The sequence below is a fragment of the Solanum stenotomum genome, chromosome 4 (assembly GCF_019186545.1).
Source record: "Solanum stenotomum isolate F172 chromosome 4, ASM1918654v1, whole genome shotgun sequence".
In the NCBI taxonomy this organism is placed as follows: Eukaryota; Viridiplantae; Streptophyta; class Magnoliopsida; order Solanales; family Solanaceae; genus Solanum; species Solanum stenotomum.
The window spans coordinates 50,611,461-50,622,304 of NC_064285.1; positions in this window are offsets into that span (position 1 = coordinate 50,611,461).

Here is a 10,844-nt window from a genome sequence, read left to right on the forward strand (position 1 = left end):
AGGAGGAACTCCCTCATTCGAAATTTCCTCTTCCAGTCTCTTTGCGGTAGTCGTTTTTGTATTCATATCCTATAAACACAAGAGAAGGATTAGGAAAAAGACACTTATAGAGCTAAACTATAAGGTACGACTTCAAGAATATGAAAGAAGTAGAACTTCCTATCGTCCAATAACCTCTCGCTCATAGATGTGTCGCAACTCACACCGATGAACAAGACTCTACTAGAAGTGGTTTGTGAGACATCAATCCTAAAAACCATTTCCAAAATATTATGCTCTGATACGATATTTGTCACGACCTAATGATAGCCCCTAGATGCGACACGGCGTACTTGACCCCGAAGGGGTCTCATATAAGCCTCATAGCTTTTCATTGCATTCGATAATAGAAAATAGTACAAAATTAAAAATTTATTTAAAATCATACAATCAAAATACTCATTTAAAACTCTTTGAAAAACACAGAGGAAGTCTATTGTCTCACATAGACATCTAAAAGCAACATCTGAAGCATAAGTAGGGACACAACCCTTTACAATCGAAAAGTCTAACAATAGTCTTTTACATGAAAAAAATGAAACTTCTAGTACTTATCCTCGATATATGAGGACATACCACTAAGTCTTGGAGAATCCCAAATCCAAGTCCTTGAACTAGGGAGTAGGCAACTAACTTGCCAAAACCTACACATGTAGTAAAACATGAAGTGGAATGGGTTAGCACAATTAAGTACTACGTATGATAGCCATGCAAAAACCAGGGTTAAAACGGACATTTTATTTGAAAGTCATGCTTTTATGCCATTTTGATAAAACTTCATGAACATAAGTATAAAAGGCATAATATTCAAACATAACCAACATACAAGTCACTTCTTCACATTAGAGACATAATCAACATATAAGACATTACCTCACATTAAGCCTTCACCTTAAGCAACCCTCATGCTATACCTTGTGCAATGTATGGATAGTGTCCCATACCACCATCCACACCAAAGTACCACATTAAAGTCACCAAAACTGAACTTACTATTCAACCTTTCCATCTTCATACAATACTCATACATAAGAGATATAAAGATTAAAAAGTCATATTATCAAATAAGGACCATCACCTAAGAGAACCCCTAAGTCATACTTGTACAATCTGCTAGTAGCATCCCATACTACTACTCATACTAAGTACTCCTTTGAAGTCACCATAGGCAAGGCACTTTCATATACAATAAGTCATGACAAGGAAGTAATCTCATAATACAATCCAAGTATAGCATACACCATCTCATTTAAGCATATAAGAGTCAACATTGTTTATTAACTTCATCTAGGACACATTCATACATTAACCATTAAGACTTAGAGAACTAACTATGACCCTCTCAAAGCCTACTCGTGCAATGCATGGATGACATCCCATACTAACACCCACATTTCATAGAACTCCTCAAGAAACCATAATGCACATCTCACATGATGGGAATAAGCATTTAACCAACATAGACCATGTAAGCTAGAATTGGTTTCAAGGGATCTTGGGGGTTAGGCTTTTGGGTTATCCTTAAGGACCCCTAGGGTGGTCCTTGGGGAGTCTTACCTTGACGTTTAACCCCTAAACCCCTCAAATATAGCTCGGGACAACATTATACTCCCTCAAACCTCACACCAACTCAAACACACACAAGTTAGGCTCTAGTTTCACTTATTCGTTTTACAAATCGTTAAAACTACTCCCTTTGGGATTCGACCCCAACTCAGTTAGTTGGGTTATATTACTACTTAACTATCATTGGCACTTTGTATTAGATGAAGTGTCCTGATACGTTAATAAAAATGGTGCCGCTGCCGGGGAGTAGCGTTGCTTAGAGTTCTTTGATTGAAGATTTGACAATCTAAAGTTTGTTGGATGTAGTTGGATTACCTTTGGCTGCTTTGTGTAGGTGTTGGTTGGACTACGTAGAAGTGAACATGAGTGAGGAAGACATGAATGATAGTCAAGTAGGTCATCGGGATGGTATAGACGATATCAATAGTGTTTACAACCCCGCTCAATCTGGTGGAATGGGTGCAATTTGCATCCCAAAAGCTGATGAGAATAAGATATTTGAAGTCACTAGTACGACTCTTCATCTACTCTAAATAAGGGGACTATATGGAGGGCTAGATCATCAAGACCCGCATGAGCATATGAGAAATTTTATTGAGGTTTGCAGCCCTTTTTTCATTTAAAAATATGTCACAAGAGTCAATGCGATTGCGGTTATTTCTACTGTTCTTAACGGGAGAAGCTAATAAGTGGTTAGCTGATTTACCAAACAATTTCATCACATCATGGGAGGAGCTGATTATAGCATTTAACATAATGTTCTTTCCTCCATCAAGGATGATGAAACTTAGAGAAGAAATTCAAGGTTTCAAGTGACGGGAGGGGAAACCCATCCATGAAACGTGGGTGAGGTTTAAGAAACTCCTACTTAAATGCCCAACTCATGGGCTACAAAATGATTTTTTACTTAAATATTTTTACCAAAGTCTTGATTCGGTTAATAAATGAGTGGTTGATCAATTGGTACGAGGAGGAATAATGTTACAATCATTTGAGGTAGCTTCGTTTCTTCTTGATGACATGACTAGAATAAACCAAGGGTGGTACACCCAAGAGGATCAAGTCTCTCCATTTTGTTTTAGATTAACGCAAGAACAACTTGATAAAGAGAGAGAGAGAGGGATGAAAACATCAAGAATATATTGACCCAAATGAAATTTCTACAAGAGAACATGAAGGGGACATGTGCAATGTTTGGAGTTTAGGAAGGTTCTTCTTCCAATTAATCAAGGTCGGGGGAGAATCAAGGTTGGAGTTCCAAGAGATATGAGGAGGATTTCCACCCACACTATCTACAGCGAGGTAGAAATCAAGGTTGGAACTATCATAAGGGAGAAAAGCAAAGGGGCTACTATCAAGATTGGGTAGATCAAAATGATTATTCGAGAAGGGAAGATGATCAAGATGAGAAACATACTCACTCGAGTGAGAGCCCAAAATCAAAAGGGAGTGCAAGCAGTCCCCGAGTGAATGACTTGTTGTCACACATACTTGATAAAGTGGAAGAGTCAGATGATTTGTTAAAAGGGATGAAAGATGACTTTTCATCATTGAACAGTACAGTAAACTCCCATGTCGTTGCGATCAAGATACTTTAAGGACAATTGAGTTTATTATCAGCTTAATTGAAACCAAAGATAACGATGGAAGATGACGATATAGGGATGGTTGTGTTTACTCATAGTGGAAAGGTGGCAATAGGTAATGTGATGGGAAATGAAGATGCTTAAAAGCATGAAGAAGATAAAGGCTTGGAGGAACAAGAGTTACTTATCCATCAAAGCATTGCCAAAGAACCACAAAAGGAAGTGGAACAACACGTTCCAATTCCAAAAGTCAAGCAACCTTTACCCAAAATACCTTCCCCATTTCCCCAACGCTTAAATAAGAAGAATGAAGATGAGAAGTTCAAGAAGTTCCTGTCGGTGTTTAAGATATCATTAATTAACCTCCCCCTTATGGAGGCATTGTTGGAAATGTCGGGATATGCCAAGTTCATAAAAGAATTAGTCACAAATAAAGGGAGCTTGGATTTTAAGACAATTGAACTTTCCCATAGGTACAGTGAAATTTTGACTAAAGAGTTGATCAAAAAAAGAGAAAATCCCAGGGCATTCATCATTCCTTGCACCATTGGCATGCTCTTATTCGCTAAAGCTTTATGCGATTTGGGGCCAAGTATCAACTTGATGTCATATGCGATATACAAACAACTTGAGGTGGGTAAACCAAAAGCAGCTACAATGAGACTCTTAATGGCTGACCGTTCAATCAAACATCCTGTGGGGATACTTTACGACATCTTGGTGAAGGTTGATCGTTTCATTTTTCTAGCTAATTTTGTCATTCTCAATTGTGAAATAGATGCTTGAATTCCCATTATTTTGGGAAGACCATTCTTAGCAACCGGAAGAGCATTTGTAGATGTTGAATGCGGAGAATTGAAGTTTCAGGTGAACAAAGATGAAGTAGCCTTCAATGTTTGTAAGTCAGTGAAACGCCCAAGCGATATCTATGTGGTGTCCACCGTTGATGTTATTTATGAGGCGGTGGCTAGCATAAGCCATTTGATGTGCATGAGCTAACCTCTTGAAGTTGTGCTTGCTAACTATGATGAATTTGAAATTCAAGGCTATGAAGAGGTAGTAGTTGCTCTTTCAGGCTTGGGATGGTATTCAAAGACTCTGTTGAAATTAGATATTGATTTGAAAAATAGATAGAGTCCTCCCGCAAAGCCGTCAACTGAAGAAACACTATATCTGGAATTAAAAACACTCCCTCCTCATCTCCGGTATGCTTTCTTGGGGGCAAATAACACTCTACCGGTGATCATTGCGGCTAACTTGCTTGAATGGCAGTTGACATTGCTTCTTGAGGTGTTATGAAGGCATATCAAAGCTATAGGTTGGACCATAGCTGATATAGTGTGAATTCCTCCCGATATTTGTACTCACAAAATTCAACTTGATAGTGAGTGTAAATTGAGTGCTGAACATCAAGGGAGATTGAACCCACCAATGCAAGAAGTAGTGAAAAAAGGAGATAATATAGTGATTTGTAATAGGTGTGATCTACCCTATTGCGGATAGCAAATGGGTATGCCCGGTGAAATGTGTGCGAAAAAAGGGGTATCACAGTGGTCTCGAATGAAAAGGGGGAACTTGTATCTATGAGGCCGGTGACCGGATGGAGGGTATGCATGGATTACCAAAAGTTAAACTCATGGACTGAAATAGATCACTTTCCCATGTCCTTCATGGATCAAATGCTTGATCGACTCTCAGAAAGAGGTTGGTATTGCTTTTTGGATGGGTATTCTAGTTAAAACCAAATCTCAATTGCACTGGAAGACAATGAGAAAATCACCTTCACATGTACCTATGGGACTTTTGCCTTTAAAAGGATGTCATTCGGATTATGCAATGCCTTGGCAACCTTCCAACGTTGTGTGTTGTCTATTTTTGCCGACATGGTGGAAGACTCAATGGAGGTATTTATGGATGACTTCTCGATTGTGGGTGATACTTTTGAGGTGTGTTTAGAACATTAAGGACAAGTTCTCCAAAGATGTGTGGAGACAAACTTGGTCCTCAATTGGCAAAAATGTCACTTCATGGTTAAAGAAGGGATAGTACTTGGTCACAAGGTGTCGCAAAAAGGGTTGGAGGTTCATAAAGCGAAGATTGAAGTGATTGAGAAATTACCACCACCAATTTTGGTAAAGGGGTTCGTAGTTTCTTAGGTCATGCCAGTTTCTACCGGAGGCTCATCAAAGACTTCTCAAAGATTGCACATCCTCTAAGCAAACTCTTAGAGAAAGAGGTGAAATTCCAATTTGATGACGCTTGTATGGTGGCTTTCCGGTGCTTGAAGGGGAAATTAGGATCCACCCCGGTCATTATTAGTCCTACTTTGTCTAAATCTTTTGAAGTAATGTGTGATGCATGTTGAATGGCATTGGGCGTTGTGTTGGGGCGAAAGTGCAAGAAACTTTTTTGCCGAATATACTACGCGAGCACGACTCTAAACGATGCTCAACATAACTACACCATTACTAAACAAGAGTTCCTTGTGGTACTGTATGCATTTGAGAAATTCTAGGCATACTTGTTAGGCACTAAAGTAATTGCTCACACTGATCATGCTGCACTCAGTTACCTAATGGTAAAGAATGATGCAAAACTGAGGTTGATAAGGTGGGTTCTACTATTGCAAGAATTTGACTTTGATGTCAACGATAGAAGAGGTTGTGAAAATTAGGTGGCTGACCACTTATCAAGGTTAGAGGGCAAGGAGAGTGATGAGCCTAAGGTTGACATAGACGATTCCTTCCCCAATGAACATGTGTTTGCGATAACTCTCAAACAAACGCACTGGTATGCAGATTTCGCCAATTACATAGTGTGTGGATTAATGCCTGATGAGCTGAACTTCTACCAACAAAAGAGGTTCATATTAGACGATAAAAAGTACTTTTGGGATGAACCATACTTGTTTCAAGAGTGTGTAGATCATATCATTAGAAGGTGTGTTCCAAAAGAAGAAGCGGTAGAAATTTTCCATTCTTGTCATGCTTCACCGATTGGGGGCCATCATAGTGGTGTGCGTACAACTGCTAAAGTTCTCCAAAGTGACTATTATAAGTTATCCCTCTACAAGGATGCACATGAATTTTTGAAGAAATGCGCTCAATGTCAGAAGCAAGGTAGAGTGTCTAAAAGACAGGAGTAATCCCTTACTCCCATTTTAGAAGTTGAGCTATTTGATGTTTGGGGAATCGATTTCATTGGTCCATTTTTGAGTTCCTTTGGTAACAAGTATATCTTGCTGGCGGTAGATTATATTTCTAAATGGGTGAAAGCTGTTGCACTTCCAAACAATGAAGGGAAAAGTGTAGTTCAATTTCTGAAAAGCTACATCTTTGCTAGATTTGGTACTCCTCGAGCTATCATTAGTGATGGTGGATCCCACTTTTGCAATAAATGGTTCTCTGCTGCATTGAGTAAGTATGGGGTGAAACATAAGGTAGCAACTCCATTTCATCCCTAAACAAGCGGTCAAGTTGAAGTGCCAAACCGGGAGATCAAGAGCATCTTGGCTAAGACAGTGAATGCTAATAGGACTGATTGGTCTTGAAAGATTGATGATGCATTATGGGCGTATCGCACCGCATACAAAACTCCAATCGGTATGTCTGTGTATTAGCTAGTTTTTGGAAAGTCTTGCCATCTACCAGTCGAATTAGAACACAAAGCAATGTGTGCATTGAAAGCACTGAATTTTGACTGGATAAAAACCTCAAAAGAGAGTAGAGCAATTAAACGAGTTTGACAAATTCAGGTTTAAAGCTTACGAAAGTTGAGCTCTCTACAAGGAAAAGATGAAGACGTGGCATGATGCTAAAATACTTAAGAGAGAGTTGAGGGTGGGAGATTGGGTGTTACTATATAACTCCCAACTTAAACTCTTTCCCAGATAGCTCAGGTCCAAATGGTCAGGACCATTTAGAGTGACACGAGTATTCACAAATGGTGCCATAGAAGTTGAGGGTCAAAAGGACATGCATTTAAGTTGAATGGGCAATGCTTGAAGTTATACTTTGGAGAATACCAGGAGATTTCTTTTATTGAGGTGGTGTATCTGGACGATGCCTGACAACATTTCCACGTCATGCCACGATGTTAAATAAGGAGCTTCTTGGGAGGCAACCCAAGTGTTAGTGTTTTTAAATACTGTGTGTTGATTTTGCAAGAGTTGGATCATGAGCGAGACAAAAGTGCTATTGGCGAGTCGCCGAACCCATTCGGCAAACACAAGTTAGTCTGCCTTATGGACCTCAAAAATGGAGGTGAGACTTTGGAACATTTGGCGGGATACCTTTACCATTCGACGAGTCGCCGATGTGCTTAGGCGACCTGACTTTCCTCGCCCATTTTATTCGACGATGATAACGTTCCTCAAGGATCATCCGGCGATATTCTGAGTCCATTCTGCGAGTTCCTACATCTTCGTCAATCTGCCCTTCTATGAGAGTGCAACCCACTGTAACTAAGGGAGATCTAAAAAACATTTGGGCCTATCGCCTAAGCATTCGGCGACTGATTCACTCTCTCGCCAACTGGGCGCTTAGTGAAGATTCGTCGTTTCCCTGTTCTAGTTATTTACACACTAGAATGTTATCATTTCTTGTTAGTCTTTCTTTATTATTCCTATTTTTCTTTATTTGCAGTGATTTCCGCTCTATACTGACATTGAGGACAATGTTGAATGTTTTTGGTTGGGGGGTGGCAATTGGTTAGTGAACCCCCTCTTCTTTGTGCCACCTCTCTTGTTTATGTTTAAAGTGGATGTTCTCTTGCAAATTTAAGTATCGGTTCTGATCAATATCGATGACTAAAATAGTGCTCATAATCGAACAAAAAAAATGAATGTGCGGCTACGATGAGGCCAAATGAAGTTGAATAGACAATATGTGAACTTTTTGTATCTTGTTGTTACTAGCCAAGTATCGAATTGAGTTTCTTGTGATGAACATTTCACACTAGCGAAAGTGTTGAGTCTTGTTTGACATTGGTGTCTATGCCTTGTGTGATGAGCCTACTGTGAACCGTGTGTGACGACATGTAGAATTTGTCTCGTTGGTCCGATTGACTAAGTGATGCAATCTCTTAATATGATCTTATGCAATTTTGAAAAGTGTTAAACAATTTGACATTATACCTTTTGTGTGGACTATCGTGTGAGTGTGTGAACCCCGTTTGAACATTCTTTGAGCCTTTGCCTTTTCTTGGAAGAAACTTGATGAATTTTTGACCTTTCTTGACCCATTACACATAATCCTCATGATTTGTGGTTTGTTTAATAGCCAACTTAGGCCAAAAGACTAAGTTATGGGTGTGGTAAAAAGAGAAGGTAAATCAAGAAGTGTAAGAAAGTCCCCTTTGACCCATGGTTTTGAGAAAAATGGAACCCCTCCATATATAAAAAAAAAAGAATGAAAACGAAAAAGAGTGAAAAAGTTGTGGAATAATGTTGTGAAAGTGCAAAGAAAATGGGGTTTCCAACAGTCCATGGAAAGTGAATAATGGGATAACTTGTGAGCACGAATGAAACTGATGAAGAAAAGGAAAGGAAGTGTTGTTAACACCACATTTCATGAGGATTACTGTCATTGAGTCCAAATGACCATACATTTACACTAAACCCTGTTACAAGCCTTGAAAAGACCTTTTTGATCTTGAGTGAGCTAAAATAAGGATTGATTGGAAAATACGGGCAAACATATAGGTGAAATCATACATTGTGTTCCTCTTTGTGACTATGAGCGTTGCATTTGATTCTGGAACCTTAAATTGTGAACCATTGTGTGTGAGTATGCAATCATTCCATGTGTGAGGGCATTTGATTACCTTTGTTGAGCTTGAACTTGCATTTGAAGCAAGTATTGTGAGCTTGAGAATCTTTGATAGTGGTGAGTCACAACTTGAATCTTTGAGTGCACAATTGATCCTTGCATGAGTAAGTTGAATCTTTTTGTGCGCATTCATGATTGATTCTTGTGTAGCACTGTTTTGGGACATCCCTTTTGAACTACTGAACTTGAGTTTTACTTGAGGACAAGCAAAAGTTTAAGTTGGGTGTTGATGAGTGCACGATTTGGACTCATTTAGGGCTTTGTTTTAATAGATTTAGTATCCTCAAATGCATGTTTTTTGCTAATTTTCAGGTATTTTGATTGATGAACGATGATGGACACTAATGTCGAGAAAGGAACAAAGCAAGCTAAAGGAATGAAGAAATGAAGACACGATAAGGTTATGGGATTTTTATCTTCTTAAGCTTGTCGAGGTTCGAGAGAACTCGCCTGAACCGTAATAGTTGTTCGAGAGAAAACTGCTGAACTTATAGCCTAGCGTACCCGCACTGATTCAGTAAATTATTGATAAATTTCAATTACCGATGTAGCGTAATTAGCTTATAATCGATCACCTCCCAAGAATTGCTCTTAATATTGTTGTTTCCCCTATTTTCGTATTTGTTTTAGCTGTTAATTACAAATCCAAACCCGCCATCTGACATTTGTTGTCAACCCCTTAGACTTGTTTGTATATTTTCGACAATTTCTATTCATATAACCGCTTGAACCACATTTGTACTTCGAAAATGAATTTGAACATTGTACCACTCCATGTGGGTTCGACCCCAACTCTTCGTTGGGTTTTATACTAGATAACGATCGTCTACATCTAGACTTGGAAGTGGTGTAATCTAAGCGTTAATCAAAATAGGGCAGCTACCGGGGAGTGGTGTTGTTTAGAATTCTATTATTGAAGTTGAATTGTGATCTTTTTGTGTTAGTTGAATCGACTTACTTTGTTTCATGTTGTGTTGATTTGTTTTGAACAGATGAGGAAATGAGCGTGAATGGGAGTATTGGTAGCCAAGTTGGTCACCAAGACAATATTAGAAATCTGAATGATGTGAATGACCCAATTCAATTGGGTGGTGTTGGTGCAATACATCTATGAAGTAGCGTCTCAACTCCTTGATGCATGGCTAAGATAAATAGAGCATGGTACACTCGTGAGTACCAGGTGTCTTCTCTCAATTTTAGGATGACGAAAGAGCAGATCGAGAAGGATCAAGAGAGACCAAAATATGGCAAAAAATGATGACCCAACTTGATTTATTGTCGAAAAATGTGATAGGTAGTTGGTTGAAAAGTGTAAATATTGTGGGTATTAGTGGAGCCAACCCTGAAGAAGCACAATTTGAAGCGATGTACAATGAGGAAGTGAACTTCCTTTCAAATCAAGGAGAAGAATTTCGTTCAAATTATCCAAGACCGGGTGGAAATCTAGGTTGGAATAGAGATGATGGATGAAGAAATCGTAATAGGGAATGGCGTGACCATAATGCTACTTGGAAGGAAAGGGATGTTGAAAAGGAAAGATACGTCCCACCTCATGAATGCCAAAAGCCTAAAGAGCAAAAAGCTGACCCATAGAACTTTCGTACGAAAGACATTCTTGCACCCATTATCAATAAGGTAGAAGAGTCGAACAAAGTGTTGAAAGAGATGAAGGAGGATGTCTCTACTCTCAATGAGATGGTGACTTCTCACTCAGTCTCTATTAAATAGCTGGAGACACAAATGGGTCAAATCTCGACTCATTTAAATCCAATGCCAATATGAAGGTTACCTAGTGACACAATGGCCAACCCCAAGAATGAAATTT